Raw genomic sequence first — 18,252 nt, forward strand, 5'->3', positions numbered from 1 at the left:
TGGGAATTGAACTCAGGACCTCTGGAAGAGTAGTCAGTGCTCTGAACCGCTGAGCCTTCTCTCCAGCCCCCAAGGATCAATAGTTTAAAGTCATCCTCAGTTATACTGAGGATTCAGGAAAGCTTGGACTCAAAGTGGCCCTACCGCAAACAAAACAAAACCTCGGAACCCTATCAAGCCCTAAACAAAACCAAATAGGAGCAGAGGATTCTGGGTTTTGTAGTCGAGTCGTTTCAATGCGCCCGCGCTAGGGACTACATTTCTCTGAAGGCGCTCTGGCCAGTTGCCATCTTGTCCCGCCTCCTAACTTCCGGCGCCGCTGCATTTTCAGAGGCCAATCAGAGGGCAGAGTTGTTAACTTCCGGCTCTCTGATTGGTGCATTTGACCGGTGTCTGAGTTCAAATTTTCAACCGTACTAGTTGTGTCCGGGAGCCGTCTTAGGCGCTGGCTTCTTAGAGTTGGTGCAAGCTGAAGCCGGGAAAGTAGTGTGAAGGTGAGGGGAAGCAGCGGTGCGCCGGGAGCCATTCCTCAGTTTTCTGAGAGGGTGGAGGAGTCCGCGGGGCGGGCCATGCCAGCCTAGACAGCGCGCGGGCTTCGGACGCCGGGGTCGGGACTTGGGAGTGAAGTCTCAGATTCGGCTTCAGTATTCCTGGGAACCCCGGAGCAGAGGTTGCTCCAGGCTGTCAGCTACTAGACGGTAACGGCTGTTGGTGTAAGCACTGTTCTCCAGTTTCCGCACCAAATTTATTAATTAAGCGCTCCTAGCATTACTTTAGGGAAGGAAGTCGAGGCCCAGTGGAGGGAAATAGCCCTGCCATTAAATAGCTTTGGTGGAGGAAAAGAGATGTGATCACCAACAACTGCGTTTGTCTGAGATAGAAAACTAAATCTGGTGTCGTGCCAACACAACTGAGTTAGAGTTTAATTCCATCTTGATTGTCTTCTGTTTGGACTACAACATTCATTTTATTCCATTCTTATTGCCTGCCCTCTTTGTATCGAGTCATTAGGTGTTTCTGCCTTTTTGTCTTCCTTTTTTTGGGACATTTAAAGATTGGAAGGGAAGGATAGATGTGATATAGTATCATAAAGGTCATATAGTATTGTCAGTTGTGCTTACACCCTATTTTCTGATTCGTAATCACATATAATTTTCTCAATAGTAGCAAGGACTCCCACCAAACTGTGTGTGTGTGTGTGTGTTTGTATATGTGGGTGTGTATGTATGTATGTATGTATGTATGTATGTATGTATGTATGTATGTATTTCTGCCTCATCCTTGTATCTTCACATCCTTCATCTTTATTTGCCTTTTTCTCATATTAAAAAACAATTAAAGAACTATTTGGTAATACAATAAAAATATTGGTTTTGCTGTTGTTTTGAGACAGGATCTCTTTTACATATCTCTGGCTGTCCTGAAACTCACTGTGTCGACCAGGCTGGTATCAAACAAGAGATCTGCCTGCCTCTGTGTCCCAGGTTCTGGAATTAAAGGTGTGTGTCACCACACCTAGCTAGTAGGAATATTCTTGTATGTGGCCTCAGTGTAGTATAACACCTGTCAGATTGCCTCACATCATACTGTTTTCTCTTGGTTGGTTTGTGTCTCTTTGGTAATGTCATGTTGTCATTTTTGGTACAAAATTATTGAGGCCTGCAACTAATTGGACCAACTGATTGACCTTTGAGAGTGTATATTATGTGTTTACGTTAGTGGATGTTAGATTTTATATGTATATGGATACATAATGTATTCAAGGTTTTCCTGGTATGCTTGGAATCAAAATGCTTGATCAATATCTTCTTGCTCATGGTAGAAGGGATGACTGGGTTACTCTGTACTTTTTTTGTGATGATAATGATTACTGTTGAGATAGGGTCTTGTGTAGCCCACATGGACCTGAAAGAAAGGCTGTTCTTTTTTTTTTTTTTTTTTTTTGGTTCTTTTTTTCGGAGCTGGGGACTGAACCCAGGGCCTTGTGCTTCCTAGGTAAGCGCTCTACCACTGAGCTAAATCCCCAGCCCCAAGGCTGTTCTTTTTTATAGTTAATTTATGTGTTTTGCCTAGGTATCCCTCTGCATGAAGGTGTTAGACCCCCTGGAACTGGAGTTACCAGAACTGCCATGTGGTTGCTGGGAATTGAACCTGGGTTCTTTGGAAGAGCAGCTGGTGCTCCTAACTACTGGGCATCTCTCTAACCTGCACAGGCTGTTCTTGAACTCCTAGTCCTCTTTCCTTCACTGCCAGAATGTTGGGTTTATGGCTGTGCACCACCATAGTCTGTGCTAGACCTGGAGCCCAGGGCTTTGTATGTACTAAGCAAGAATTCTACCAATTTCCATTTTTAAGACAGAATCCGTGTAAGTTACTATTATGTGAATAAATGCTTTGGTTTTGGTTTTCAAGTATTCTGGCAATTTAGGTGTGGAGATGGATGAGACTTAATACAGGGAAGGTTGGGTTTCTGAAGCGTCTGGGATACAAACTGACTGTCAGAAAACAGGGTTTGGCTAGACAGGGACGAGACCAGGCTGCATATATGTTGAATTGGGAGTCTAGGAAGGCCCTGCCTAAGTTGACAGCAAAATAGCAAGTGTGAAAAACTAGATCATAGTAACTTGAAGTATTCTAATATGCAAATAAAAACATTCCTTTGGCCAGGTTTATGCTAATGTGCTCATTAGAACCAAATTCTCATCAGATTATCTTGCAGGTCCAGTTAAGTTTGGCTAAAGAAAAGTTATGTGGAAAAGTCCTTTGTTTCTTGTTCTTGTATCAGGAGAGATTGAATTCTACATTCTCATTATATTTTTTTTCCTTTAGCTTTTCTTGGGTCTGTTCTCTACAATGAGAGCCTGTACACTCAGCTTCTTCCCTTTTTTTAAAAAAATTTCTTTTTAACTTTTGAGCGGAGAATTTAAGTATCCTTTCACAAAGATGTTTTTGGCTTTGTTTTTTATCTTTTTCCCCCCATGGTAGCAGGAAGCAGAACTGATGATGGTGTGATTGACTAGCCTGAGTTATTATGTAAGATAGATTTGTATTTGAGACATAGTCATGTAAATCAGCTGCCACGATCCTGTATAGGAAAAAGATGGAATTAAACATTAATAGAAAAGTGTTGGGGGCTGGGGATTTAGCTCAGTGGTAGAGCGCTTACCTAGGAAGCGCAAGGCCCTGGGTTCGGTCCCCAGCTCTGAAAAAAAAGAACAACAACAACAACAAAAAAAAAAAAAATAGAAAAGTGTTGTGTTAGTCAGGGCTTTCTAGAGGAACAGAATAGTCCATATATATTAATAGATAATATATGTAATATATATGTAATATGTGCATGCATACATAATATATATATTATATATGTGTGTGTGTGTGTGTGTGTGTGTGTGTGTGTGTGATTTATTAAAAAGACATACAGGCTGTGGTCCAGCTAGTCCATTGTCTACCAATGGAAGGTCCAACAATCCAGTAGTCGTTCCGTCCTGGATGCATCAGCTGGACTCCATGCCAGTGAAGGAATGGACTTGCCATTGAGAGCAAGCAGGCAAATAGAGCAGGCTTCCTTCCACGTCCTTTATATAGGCTGATAACAGAAGGTATGGCCCAGATTAATAAGTGGATCTTCCAATCTCAAAAGATCTGGATTAAAAGTGTATTTTCCTATCTTAGAGATTCCTATTAAAAGCAGGTCTTTCCACCTCAAATGATTCAGTTAAGGGGAAGAAAAACCTAATAGGTGTCCCCAGCTGCTTGGGTTTTAGTTAATTCTAGATGTAGTCAAGTTGACAACTACGAACAGCCATTGTAAGTCAACTCAGCACACAATAATATCTACTTATGCCATTCTTAATTTCTGTGGCCATTTTTTTTTTTTTTTTTTTTTTTTTTTTTGGTTCTTTTTTTTCGGAGCTGGGGACCGAACCCAGGGCCTTGCGCTTCCTAGGCAAGCGCTCTACCACTGAGCTAAATCCCCAACACCATTCTTAATTTCTAAATGAAAACAATAACCAGGCCATTGTTACGGCTGGCATAATATAATTGTCCTTCATACAACTGCAAAAGCATAAATGTTAGACTGGATAGCAGTGTCCTTGAGGGACGTTTTTTAAATTTTATTTATTTATTATTATTTATTTATTATTATTTATTTATTTTATGTACACTGTAGCTGTCTTCAGACACACCAGAAGAGGACATCGGATTTCATTACAGGTGGTTGTGAGCCACCATATGGTCTCTGGGAACTGAACTCAGGACCTCTGGAAGAGCAGTCAGTGCTCTTAACTGCTGAGCTATACATCTCCCCCAAAACTTAAATATGATAACCACTGATATTCTCTTATTGGATATTGTTATATTACGTGGTAAGTCAAGGAAAGAACACACATCTCTTAAACACATTCTTAACGAAATATGACAGAAACACTCATGTCAATTTTAATCCTCATTTCTGCGAGTGGTTACATAGCCTTAGCTGGTATTTATTTTATTTAATATGAGTACACTGTAGCTGTCTCAGACACACCAGAAGAGGGCATCAGATCCCTTTACAGATGGTTGTGAGCTACCATGTGATTGCTGGGATTTGAACTCAGGACCTCTGGAAGAGCAGTCACTGTTCTTAACTGCTGAGCCATCTCTCTAGCCCCCTTAGCAGATATTTATAACTACTTTCCTCTACTACCCATTCTGTATTTCCCCCTCAACCCTCAGCCAACTCTTGGTCCCTTCCTAGCCCAATCCCAGAGTGACCCACACCTTGATATTTGAATGGTCTGTGCCCTTTGTCATCTTGCCTGGATTAGATTGTTGTTGTTCCTCCTAGGCTTTAATTATAGGACATGGTTGGACCAAGAGACACCTTAAAGGATCTCATGTACTCTAGACCTAATTCTCCTTACCTTCTCTGTGGAAGGAATCCAGTTTTCCATTGCTAATCTGGATCAATCACCCCTCCTAATACTGTCATTCCTTTCTTTTCCTTTTGGCTTAAGGGCATCAGAAACCCAAAGTGGCCAGGGGGAAGTCTGAAGTTCCAGTTCAATTGGATGTTTGTTATGGCTCCTGGCAGGAGTGTTACACACTCTGAAACCAAAACTTCTAGGCCAACAGAATTTGGGGTCAAGGGAACAGGAAGCAAGAATTTTCCTAGTGGGTTACCTAGTGATGATAGTGCATGGAATGATTCCCTTTTCAACACCTTGATCCTGGACCCATGGATTTTGGCTGTGGGAGAAACTGTATTGCATGCTGGATGCTGATTCAAATCATGCATTCTAGAGAACTCTGTCCCTGCCCTCCAGGCTGTGCCACCTAACTGGTGCTGTTACTGTCTTCAAAAGGTTACTCTCTCAGGCCAGCTGCTTCAGAATGGTGGGGAACAGGGTAAGGGAATCCTGGATTCCATGATTGTGGGCCCATTGCCACAAGTCTCTGGCTCTGAAATGAGCCAGATCAGCCTCTTTCTTTAGTCATCCCTGTTATTGCCCATGAACAAAGTGTCCAGGATGGTAGAAATGGAGGTTATGCCCAGGCCAACAGCATGGATTTCTACTCACCAAGGCTGATGTAGCTACAGCTGCTGCTGAGTGCCAGATCTGCCAACAGCAGAGACCAAAATTGAGCCCCAGATATGCCTGAATGAAATTCTGCCATTTTAAAGATTTCCCTTTGCTAGTATCTTTCAGGGTTGTTTCAGAAAGGGGTTTTAATGCTATAGTTATCCACTTCTGGGTGGTGCCTTCATAACATGAAGAACCATCAGTAAACCAACCTGTAGTCTTCTCTTCTGTCTACCAATTATAGGACACACCCCATGAGGCTATAGATCAAGCTTGGTATTTTTTTTAATGAAAATTTTTAAAGATTTATTTATTATATATAAATACACTGTATATAGACACACCAGAAGAGGGCATCAGATCTCATTACAAATGGTTGTGAGCCACCATGTGGTTGCTAGGATTTGAACTCAGAGCCTCTGAAAGGACAGTCAGTTCTCTTAACCACTGAGGCATCTCTCTAGCTCCCAGCTGGTGTTTTTTTTTTTTTTTTTTTTTTTTTTTTTGGTTCTTTTTTTCGGAGCTGGGGACTGAACCCAGGGCCTTGCGCTTCCTAGATAAGCGCTCTACCACTGAGCTAAATCCCCAGCCCCCCAGCTGGTATTTTTAATGGGAGTAGTAGAAACCATTGGCATTTGAGCAACTTCTTTATGTAACTTGTGTATGCCTTCAGGACCTGATCACATTTATTTGATAATAAATTGCTACTGTGCACATCCTGCTTTATAACTTAGTGAGTTAGGTAATACCCAGCTCATGATGGCTACACCAGGTTACATGATGGCCCATCATCAAACATAGAATAGTTGTTTGCTGATGACGGTAGATTCTTGTTCCAAACTCCCAAAGCTATCTTTTGTGATTCATCTCGTAGAGGTCCACCAAGGGCTCCAAACAGCATCTCAATCTGCCACCAGCACCTTGAGTGCCATTGGGTTTGTTAGGTCATTGCCCAAGTGGAAGGACAGCTTGCACAGCAGCCTGGACATGTTGAAGAGCCTTGTGTCGCAGGGCCTATTCAAAGCTAGCAAAACTTCGTCTAAGGGCCAAAATGACAAACCAAAGTGAGGAACCATCTGTCTTCAGACTCAATAGGCCCTCTAAAGTGTTACGCTTCCTTCTTGGTGGTGAGAGGGGCCAGGCACAATAACTCCTTCACCTTTGAAGGAGTGTCTGCATGTCCCACACCACTGCACTCCTAATAATTTCTTCCTAAGGTAGAAGGCCTTTAAGTTTGGTTGTATTTATTTCCCATCCTCTGATGTACATATGTTAACCAACAAGCCTAAGGTGATTGCTACTCCTTGTTTACTCAGTCCAGTCAGCATAATGTTTTCAATATAGTGCACAAATGTGATATTTTGTGGAACAGAAAAACAGTTGTTATTTGTTATGACATAAGGCTGCAGAGGTAAAACTGTAAATGCATACTGCTGGCATTGCCAATTGAAAGCAAGTTGCTTCTGGTGGTCCTTATGGACAGGTACCAGAAAAAGGTATTTGCTAGATCAATGGCTGCATATCATGTGCCAGAAGATGTGTTAATCTGCTCAAATGATACCACATCTGGTATAGCAGCCACAAATGAGTTGATGTTGATTGAGTTCTTTGTTTCTTTTCTTTTTTGTTTTTCCAGACAGTTTCCTCTGTCTAGCTCTGTCCTAGAATTTGCTCTGTTGAGTCTGGTCTTGAAGTCAGAGACCCCAGCTCCCTGCCTCTCCCTCCCAAGTGCTGGGATCAAAGGCACGCACCTACTGCCTAGCCATACACACATTTTTAAGTTTACTCTTAACCTTTTAAAATATCTTTCACCTGCCTCCAGGTTCTTCATGAGAAGTGTCTGCCGGACTGTAATACTTCAAGAGACTTGAGAGCGAGATTGTGACTTTGAGGTGAGGTTGTAAGAAGTGGACTTGAGAGACAAATTTACTATAGATCAGGTGTGTATCCACAGTGAGTAATGCTCAAAGGAGTAAGAAACATTAACATACAAGCTTCATAAATGTTTAAATAACTTTCATGTGTCTTTTTAAAGTGAAGCTATCTTAGAAAGAAATTCCTTAAATTTGGAAAAGAAAAGGTAAAACCAACCACTCATTGTCATAGATTTTAGAGAAATTATGGCTGCCTTGTGCTGCCATGTTGGGTTGAAGCCAGAACTTCACAAATCCTACCACTGAGCTAGTCTTAATCCTTTTTGTACTTTTTATTATTATTATTATTATTATTATTATTATTATTATTATTATTATTATTATATTTTGTACATATTTCTAATCTTATTTTACGCATACAGTATTTTGCTTGTACGTGTGTCTGTATCATTTGCCTCTCTGGTGCCCATGGAGTTCATGGTGTTGGTTCCCTTGGAACTGCAGTTATAGATGTTGAGAACCACCGTGGGTGCTGGGAGCCCTACCCAGGTCCTCTGGAAGAGAGCTCATATTCTTTTTTTTTTTTTTTTTTTTGGTCCCAGATTGGGGACCGAACCCAGGGCCTTGAGCTTGCTAGGCAAGCGCTCTACCACTGAGTTAAATCCCCAACCCCGAGAACTCATATTCTTAATTACTGACTCAACTCTCCAGCTCCCCTTTGGGACTTTGTTTTGGTGTTTTGAGGGAGTGTCTCACTATGTAGTCCTGGCTGGCTCGGAACTCAGAGCTCAGGGATCCAGGATGAGTGAGGGCCACCACATCTGGCTGGCCCTTTTTATACTTTCTGTCTTGACTTGCGGTCTCATGCTGTCACCTAGACTGACCTTGAATCTGCAGTCCTCCTGCTTTCACTCCCTGAGCAGTTAGTATTACAGGTCTGTGCCAGCATGCCTAGCTCGACTGTCATTATAGGCTTTTGTCTCAGTCCATATTTCAAGTAAAAAAAAATGATACTCTAGCTAGGAGTGGGGGTGGGGTAATTAATCTCAGACCTATACTCTCAGCCTTAGGGTGAGGCAGGAGAATCAGAAGTTCCAGGCTAGCTTTGCCCATACATTCATGTCAAAGCCTTTCTTTCTTTCTTTCTGTCTGTCTGTCTGTCTGTCTGTCTGCCTGCCTGCCTGCCCGCCCGCCCTCCCTTCTTTCTCTCTCTCTCCCTCCCTCTCTCTCTCTCTCTCTCTCTCTCTCTCTCTCTTTCTTTCTTTCAGATTCTGTCTCAAAAAACCAAACCAAAACACCTAAGAACAAGCTGTGCTTGGTGGCACGTCCTAGAATACCAGCACTAGGGAGGTGGTGGCAGAGGCAGTAGGAGCTGAAGGTCTTTTTCAGCATTAGACTGGACAGCACGTGATCCTGCCTCAGACATATGTCAGGGAGGTGGGGGGAGGGGTGAAGCCCTGAGTGAATGTGTTTTGTTAATATGACCACATAAATAAACAAACAAACACAAGCCAGATGTGGTATTCACACCTTTAATTTCAGCACTTAAGAGGCAGAGGTAGGCAGGTCTCTATAAATTCAAGCCAGCTTGATCTACATAGAGATTTCCAGAATATCCAGGGCTATGTAGATAGTCTCAAGACAAACTCAGCACAGTGTGACACTTGTAAGGCTTTTGGGGTGTATGTGTGTGTGTCTGCCTGTCTGTGTCTGTGTATGCAGGGGCGTGAGTACAGTGGTTTATGTAGAGGCCAGAGGATAATGTAGGGACTGGTTTTCCTTCCACTACAGCTAGAGATTGAACTCAGGATGTCAGGCCTGACCATTGTTCCTTTACCCACCAAGCCATCTCCTTTGTCCTTGCTTGTTTTTTGAGATAAAGTCCTGTAGGATGGCCTCAAATTTGCTAGGTAGCCTAGGCTGGCCAAGGACTGAAGGTCATCCTGCTGCTTCAACAGCCCAAGTGCTGAGGTTCCATTCATGATGACACCGCACCTGCCTGGAATTGGTAATGAGAGGGCGTCTGCCTGGCTGCCGGGCAGTGGTGAGTTAGAGCGAGTGTCCAGTGTGTCCTGTGCTGACTCTCGGTGTTGGGTGGTGAGGGATTGGTTTTGGATTTTAAACTGGCCCAATTTTCTTCATAGATCTGTTTCTGTAAACAGATCTGATTTCAACATAGAAGTTAGCAAATGTGGAAACAAAGTCCATTAAACTTTCTTCGGATTTAGTTTGTAAGTTTGATTTATAGTCAAAGCTAGATACAGGTTGTGCTGCTGTTTGCTGACTCTAATTTCTTATGTACAAGGGGAAAAAACGGAGAAGTTTTCTTTCTGGGTAAATGAAAATATGTGTTATGTAGTGAGATTGCTTACCCAGTGAAGGTGGAAGAGTGTTTGTGAGAAAACGGCCTGGCCTGGATGAGTTCAGTCTGACTGACTGTTTCTAATGAAGCCTTGACTTCTGTGCACTTTCTTAACATGGTGTTAGCTAGTGCTCTCCTCTGTTTCACAGAGTGGGTGCCGAGCTGCTGGGGCTTCTCTCACTGACTGGCTGCTTTGCTAGGAGCACCAGGGTGCAGTTTCAGGCTGCTTAGAATGCACTCTGTGCAGCTCGCCCACTCCTTTTGAACCTGCACCTTTGATTTATAGAGCTTGTCAAGCCTAGTTATTTTTGGTTGGAGGGTGCATGAAGAGAGACAAGAGGTAAATTTCATATGAATGTAGAGAAGGTTATGTTGCTTCTTCTGCAGTCTTCCTCGTGTATTTGTCTCCATTTGCCTTCCCTTTTCACCTGTTTCTTCCTCAGAAAAAGTTAGTCATTTTTGTTTTTGTGTTTTCTCACAGGGGCTATCCAGGAACTCATTCTGTAAACCAGGCTGACCTCAAACTCAAAAGATTCTCCTGCCTCTACCTTCCCAGTGCTGGGATTAAAGGCATGCACCACCTCTGTCCAACTCAATTGTTTGTTTCTTAAGGAAAAGGATTATACATTTCATATAATCATCTCACATTACACATAATCACTTCAGTGTGTATTTTGGGAATCAGGTTATGATATGATGATAGGTGGTGGTTAAGACATAATTGTTTAAAGAACTAGTTGATATGTAGCAATTGATTTATGCATATCATACTGGGTAGGCTTTCTTATTTAAAGAATAGTTCTACTTAATTTTATTTTGTGTGGATATTTCTGCCTGCATGTATGTGTGCCGTATGCATGCTAGGTTCCCGTAGGTCTGAAGAGCAGCAGATTCCCAGGAATTAGAGTTATAGACAATTGTGAGCTACTGTGTGGTTGCTGAGAATCGAACTCCTGATCTAGAAGAGCAGACGGTGCTCTTAACCACTGAGCCTTCTCTTTAGCCTTTTTCCCCCTCAGATTTCCTGTAGGATTATTTTGTTAGGCTGGAATCTGCACAAGCTGGGAAATACCCAACTGCCTTCCTCCCAGCCCTGCCCCCACAGAGAAGTTTCTGTCCCAAGAGTGCCCGCCCAAGGGCTCAGATTTTGACCATGTATGGACACCATCCCAACTCCTAGCTGAGATATCATCACTCCTCACTTAAACTCCATAAAACCCCCTTGCTTTATCCTGGATGTGTCACTTCACTGACTTGTAAGATTAGGTGAAGAGCTGCCTCCTAATAAAATTGCCTTTATCTATTTTTAATCTGGTCTGATCTGGCTTACATTTGCATCACTGACGAAGAAAATAAAAGCCTATTTTTATTAAAAGCTCTTTTTATTTATTTAATTGTCATTTTCTTATGTTGTTGAGGCAGAGACTCACTGTAGCCCTTGCTGACCTGGAATTTGCTGTATAGACAAGGCTGGCCTTGAACTCTGATCCACTTGTCTTTGCTTTCCAGTGCTGGGATTAAAGTGCCATCAAGCCCATTAACACTATTTTTCTCCTGAGAATATTTGCAGTTTTTTCAGGAATCTGCACTGTAGCAATTTCAGATAACTTTCAAATATGAAGTTAATTCTCTTGCTTGGCAGCTTGTTTTATTTAAGCTTTGTTTTGTTTGAATGTGGTTGACGTATCTGCCTTTTTTTTTTCTCCCTCAGTGAGACCTGTTGACAGAAATTCAATCTTGATTAAGGGATGTGGGAAGGATCCAGTTCCCACCATTCATGGGGCTCTCATTTAAACAGCTGCCTTTAGCTTTGACCTGTGTGGTATCCCACTAGGCCCCAGCAGACTTTAATTTTTGCTATTTTGACATCCTACTATTTATTGTTTGTGGTGAGGCAGTGTTGTAAAACTGTCTTGATTTAGCAGTTACTTTGCTCTGCTCCTGGTCTCTGGCCCCACCCCTCCCCTTGTTTACTTTCTCACCAAGCTTCGTCCCCAACCCTACTTTTGGTTATCTTCATCTGCCTTTCACGAGAGGATGAGAGTTCTCAGGGGTAACTGATTCATATTTGTTAGTTCGATTCCACTTCGAGGAGAGATGGGTGTTATCCTTCTTACATTTTTCTTTGTTGAGACAGTCTCACTTTGTAGCTAGCCTGGATCTCAGTATATAGGCCCAGGATGACTTCAAAATTGAGTCAGTCCTCTTGTCGTAGGTTCTCAAGGGGTGGGCTTACAGGTGTGAGACATCCTGCTCTGCTAGAGTGGCAGGGCGGCCTCCTAAGTTGGCCAATCTAGATAAAAAATAGGCCATTGGGCTGAAGAGATAGCTCAGTGGTTAACAGTGGCTACTGCTTTTACAGAGGACCCAGGTTTAAATCTCAACACACACATGGTATTTCATAACCTTGTGTAACTCCAGTCCCAGGGCATCTGTCGCCCTCTTCTGATCTCTGCAGCCAGCAGGCACACATGTAGTGCACATACATACATGCAGATAAAAAAACACTCGTGTGAGTAAAAAAAAAAAAAAAAAAAGATGGGGCTGGAGACATGGCCTAGCAGTTAAGAAAGAGCATTTATGGGGTTGGGGATTTAGCTCAGTGGTAGAGCACTTGCCTAGGAAGCTCAAGGCCCTGGGTTCAGTCCCCAGCTCCGAAAAAAAGAACCAAAAAAAAAAAAAAAAAAAAAAAAAAAAAAGAAAGAGCATTTATTGGCTGCCCTTTCAGAGGTCTGCAGTTCAATTTCCAGCAACCACATGGAGGCTTACAGCCATCTGTAGTGGGATCTGATGCCCTCTTCTGGTGTGCATGAAGACAGAGTGCTCATATACACAAAATGTATAAATAAATATTTAAAATATACATAAATACCAGAAAGAGTATGTAATGTTTGGATAAGTCAAGATAGTAGTCAATTTATTGAGCCAAAAAGTGCAAAGCAGCATTTTCAAAAAGCAGTTGATTTGAAAGTATTGTCAGATTAACAAAAATATTTAACAAAAGTTGTAGGAGTTCCAATCTTTTCTGGAGAACAAACTTAAGAGAAAAATAAATGCTTAGCTAGCTAGGCTTTCAATGAAAAGGTAATAATAAATTCATGTAATAATAAGGCATATTCTCAACACCAGAGCTTTATCGCGTGGTCTCTCCTACTGCAGGACTCCCAAGACCTTCACAGACTCAGCTACTGTACTCACGACTTCTTCATCCTTGTATATGGACATATGAACATGTTTTTTTCTGGTTTTTGTTACTTTGAAATCATAGAGGCCCAGACAGGAAGACAGAGGCCAGCCAGAGATTGAGACAAGGTCTCACTGAAGTTCTGCTTGTCCTGGAACTCAGGAACTGGCTGGCCTTAGATCTTCCTGCCTTGGCCCTTTGAGTGCCGTACCTAGCTGGAGTTAGGGTTTATCAAGAAAGGGGTTAATGCAGGTTTAAGCATGGTATTAAGAGTTGGAAAGGGGCTTGAAAGATGGCCCAGCAGTTAACATGGCTACTTTTTCAGAGGACCTGGGTTTGAATTCTTAACATTCACATAGCAGCTAAGTTCCAGATGAATCTTACCACCTTTTCTGACCTCTGCAGACACTTCATACCCAGACATACAAGTGGACAAAACATACACATAAAATAAAATGACAAAAAAAGCAGTTTAAGTAAAGGTCAAAAGAGTGCATAATCTAGGGTGATGGCCAGCTTCTCTAGATAATTGCTGGGACCACAGTTTTCCGAGGGCTTTGTGTGGTTGTGGTGTGTTGTGGTATTCCTGCCTCTTCCTCCCTAGCTCTGCTTTTCTTCATTATAGTCCTGGCTGGGAAGTGTTCCCAGTGACCTCAGTTAGCTATTGAGATCATGGGAATCCAAGATTTTCTCATGTCTTCAAGCATAGTTGTTCAAAAGGGAAAAATGTTCCTTTTTTTTTTTTCAAGCAGAGACTTTTAACTATTACCAGAGAAATCCTTCACTAATTGTTTTTTTTTTTAACTTCGCATGTGTTATTTATATGGTATGAATTCGTATGTGTATGTGTGACTACATAACAAGTTCTAGGCCCGTCTGGCTATATAAGCCACTGTCTTTACCCCACCCCCACCAGCAACAACAACAAAAAAGCTGGGTGTCCTGTCTCATACCTTTAATCCCAGCGCTCTGGAAGCAGAGGCTAAATGACTGAGCTTTAGAGGGCAGCTTGTTGTAGAGATCAAGTTCCAGGAGAGCCAGGGCGACACAGGACAACAGTGAAACCCTGTCTTAAAGAACCGAACCAAAACACAAGAACAAAAACAAACAAATGAAAAACCTATAACATAGCAGCAAGAAAACAAAAAGACAAGATAAAACAAAAGCAAAGCAAAAAATCCCCCATAAATAATGAAACTAGAAATGGAGGAGAGGGACCCTTAGGATGAAGGAATGGAGAGCCTTCTTCAGGTCAAGAGACTGCAGAGCAAGTGCCGTGCTGTCCTGTACACAAGTGGAGACCTGATGCTCCAACACTGCTCAGTCCCAAAGAGGGGTGAGGCGTGTCTGGGTGTGCTCCAGCTAGGAGATAGCTCTTTACAAGACTGGCTATTGAGCTGATATTTAATCTCTGGCCTGCAGCTTTCTCCTCTGGGATGAGGATAGTAACTGTTGCTTTACAAGGTTGCAGGTGAGCATTAGAGCTAACAGAGAGCTGGTACTTAAAACAACCTGGCATCTCTGGTAGCTATTTTTGTTCCTGTTTGTTTTTAACCGCAATATTAGTTTTGTTATGTGGTGTTTGGTGAACCCTAGCTTGTTAATCATTATCTATAAGCTGCAAAAATCAGATGTTACCATCCAGGCACAGTGGCATACTCCCTTAATCCCAACATTCAGGAGGCAGAGGCAGGTAGATCTCTGAGTTTGAGGCCAGCCTGGTTTACATAGCGAGTTCCAGGACAGCCAGAGCTGTACATAAAAAAAAAAGTCTTGAAAAACAAAACCAAAAGAAACTCAGATGTTACTTCCCAGTTCTTCCCAATTTGAGAATATAAAGTTTTTACTCTGAAGTCCTCAACTAGAATGGTGCCATAAAGAGCTAAAGATATGAATTCAGAGGAAGAAGTTGTATGGTATGTATGACGTCACTGTAGAAATCTGTTGTTTGTTAAAACAGTTATTTCTGAGACACTCTAAATCCCAGAAGTACTTCCCACATCAGTCCGTTCACTGAGAAGCTAAGGAAATGCTGGCCAAATTGCTGGGCAGTAATGAAGGTCAGGTGACTGAGCTTAGACTGTGCTGACAGTGGTGTGGTTCAGAGACGTGCGGTGTGCATGTTACCAACAAGTAGAGTTGTCGGTCATTGGTTGGGGAGCTAGCACACTCCCCTGGCGATGTGATGTTCTTCTGAGAACGTTTCCACAGTATGCATTAAGATCCTCAGTCAGCGTTTTCACCTCATTAGAATTATTTTAGAGAAAAAATGACCAATATGTACAGAATATTAGCTATAAGAATTTCTTCAAGTTTTTTGTCCTTTTGCTTTTTGTTTTCATTTGAGACAGGGTTCTTCTATATAGTCCTGGCTGTCCTCAAACTCACTTTGTAGATCAGGCTAGCTTCTGATTCATAGAGCCTCCCGCCGAGTGCTGAGATTAAAGGCATGCTTCACCACTGCCGAGCTAGAAGTAGGTTTTTTTTTTTTTTTTTTTTTTTTTTTTTTTTTTTTTTGGTTCTTTTTTCGGAGCTGGGGACCGAACCCAGGGCCTTGCGCTTCCTAGGCAAGCGCTCTACCACTGAGCTAAATCCCCAACCCCTAGAAGTAGTTTTAAAGTGGAAATATTGAGAAAAATTCTAAAAAATAGGGTATAAATAATTTTTACACGTCATTAAGTAATGGTATATGTTCAAATTTATTGCCATGGAGAATTTTAGACCTATATGAAGCAAATTCAAAATGTGCTGCTATTGCTATGTGACTGTAATGTTTGTTTACTCGCTATGTAGTCCTGCTTGCCCTAGAGCTTGCTCTGTCTGTAGACCAGGCTGGCTTTGAACTTGGATTAAGTCCTCCTGCCTTTGCCTCCTGGGTGGTGGGATTCTAGGTGTAAGCTACCAGACCTTGTTTTGTTTGTGTGTTTGTGTGTGTAGGGGTGTGTGTGTGTGTCTGTTTGTCTGTGTATTTTGAGATAGGGTTTTAAACTCCCATCCCTTTGATTCTTCCTCCTGAGTGCTTGGATTAAATGTGTATGCCTGGTTCTGGTTTAATTTTTTATATGAGTATTTTTGGTTTAAATGAACATGACTTTTATGAAATGAATTTTTACAGGTATTTAGAGAAGTGTGTGTGTGTGTGTGTGTGTGTGTGTGTGTGTGTGTGTTTTGTTTTGTTTGTCTTGTCATTTTTGTTTTTGAGGCAGATTTTACTATATAGCTCTGCTTGGCCTGGAACTCAGTAAGTTGACCATGCTGGACTCAAACTCCAAAGGATTTACCTGCTTCTGTCTTCTGTTGTGTGATTAAAGGCATGCTTCAGCACACCCAGCTTAAAGAAAGATTAAAAACATATTTTTAGTTGGTGTTGCATGCCTTTAATCCCAGGAGTTGGGAGGCAGAAGCAGGTAAGTTCAAGGCCAGCCGGGTCTACAGGGTAAGTTCCAGGACAGAGCTACAAAGAGAGACCCTGTCTTGAAAAAAAAAAACAAAAAACAAACCTTATTTGTGTTTGTGTGTGTATATGTGCCATGACACACATTTGGAAAATAGCTTGCAGGTGTCAAATCTCTTTTCCTATGGATGCTAGGAATGGCATATAAGGTTGTCAGGTGTGACCATCCCACAGATCCCAAGAGAGGATAATGTTTATGCAAATATTATTAGTTTCTACATCCCTTAGAAGATACAGAATCCCTTTCCTTCTTAATGAGATAGGGTCTTGCTCTGTAGTGCTGATTGGCTTGGAACTTGCTGTGTAGACTAGGCTGGGCTCTAGCTTGTCTTGAATTTTCCATATGCCCTGATACCCATCTCAGAATACTTTCTAGGACAAACAGCTTGCTGGGTAGGCGATTCTTTGTCAGTAAACATGCCATGTAGGCTATTTTTCAGATGACTTCAGCTATTCTGTTAACCAGATAGGAGTAGAGTGGGAGGCTTGAATCGCTGTCTGACACACAGTGGAATGAATGCAGTTTCGTTGGCATGGGGCATGGGCCTGTAGTGCTGTCTTGGTCCTTTTACTTATTCTGGCTTTGGTGTGTATGAAGGCGTTTTCTTCATGCCTAGGGAATTTTTGTCTTGTTTTCTTTCTCCCCTGTCAGTGTTAGATGAAATTCACATCCTTATACATGCTAAGTTTGCTTTCCACCACTGAGCTATACTTTCAACTGGGGAATACAGTTTTCTTACACTATTTCCTAGGGAGAACTTCTGTCTCACTCTTCCGTGCAGAAGGCACTCTGCTAGGCACCCTCATATGCACAATGAAAGAGCTTTTTTTTTTTGTTTGTTTGTTTTTCGGAGCTGGGGATCGAACCCAGGGCCTTGCGCTTGCTAGGCAAGCGCTCTACCGCTGAGCTAAATCCCCAACCCCCCCCCCCCTTTTTTTTTTTCAATGTAGGAGAAATATACTACTACTCAACCTCTTCTGTAAGGTTGGTAGCCCTGAGAACTCCTTCATCACTGTAGCATGTTATGGAAGAGCTTTTGTCTTCCGAAGGCACAGGCTGCCTGGCAGTTGTTTATGGAGTTAACTGATGCAAACATGGATGCTCAGTATTCTAGAGGAGATAAAGCTGGCTCTGTGGCTTTGGATATTCATGTGGAACAGCGGACTCTTTTTTTTTTTTTTTAAGTTTTATTTATTTTATGTATACGAGTACACTGTATCTTTCTTCAGACACACCAGATCCCATTACAGATGGTTGTGAGCCATCATGTGGTTGCTGGGATTTGAACTCAGGACCTCTGGAAGAGCAGTCAGTGCTCTTAACCGCTGAGCCATTTCTCCAGCCCTGGAACAGCGGACTCTTGCATAGCATTTCCTAGAGTTTTAGTTGGACTCGGGTAAAGATCATCAGGTGTAAAAGTTAATAATGTGTTTTAGAAATTAGGTTATGGGTCACAGAGTTGAATACATAGGTGGAAGAAGACTTGGAAATGACATATTGAGGGAAAATTAATAATGAGTGCAGCGCCCAGCAGTGAATGGCATATTGTAGGTCCTCATCAAACTCGGCCTTCTCTTACAAAAAGAAAGAGGAGGAAAAAGTCTTATCTGTGTGGGCGTGCATGCATGCTACAGCGTGTATAGAGCTCAGTGGACCACTCACAGGAGTCAGTTTTCTCTCTTGCCACCATGTGGGTTTTGAGGATCAAACTAGGTCAGGCTTGGTGGCAGGAGCCTTTACCCACTGAGCCATCTCACTAGCCCTAAACTGGCTTCGTTCTAATTCCAAAAACTAAAGCAGTCTCCCAGGCAAT

At 42.2% G+C, this 18,252-nt stretch overlaps 1 protein-coding gene and 1 pseudogene across 11 annotated transcripts in view; one reads left to right on the forward strand and one right to left on the reverse strand.

Annotated features, from left to right (window-relative positions):
• The first annotated feature begins 418 nt into the window (after positions 1-418).
• The window catches only part of Tpx2 (TPX2, microtubule nucleation factor), a 42,000-nt gene continuing 24,166 nt past the window's right edge, over positions 419-18,252 (forward strand). For 2 of the 11 annotated variants that reach the window (XM_087652286.1, XM_087652288.1), the window contains exons 1-2: positions 419-713; positions 7,387-7,504. The gene's annotated coding sequence lies outside the window, so the exon portion shown is untranslated. The remainder of the gene's footprint in view (positions 714-7,386; positions 7,505-18,252) is intronic. The other 9 variants (XM_087652287.1, XM_087652289.1, NM_001434081.1 and 6 more) reach the window with 5 other exon arrangements.
• On the reverse strand, positions 17,382-17,498 carry LOC120102102 (small nucleolar RNA U109; annotated as a pseudogene).

The sequence above is a fragment of the Rattus norvegicus genome, chromosome 3, assembly GCF_021556685.1.
Source record: "Rattus norvegicus strain SHRSP/BbbUtx chromosome 3, alternate assembly SHRSP_T2T, whole genome shotgun sequence".
Taxonomy (NCBI): Eukaryota; Metazoa; Chordata; class Mammalia; order Rodentia; family Muridae; genus Rattus; species Rattus norvegicus.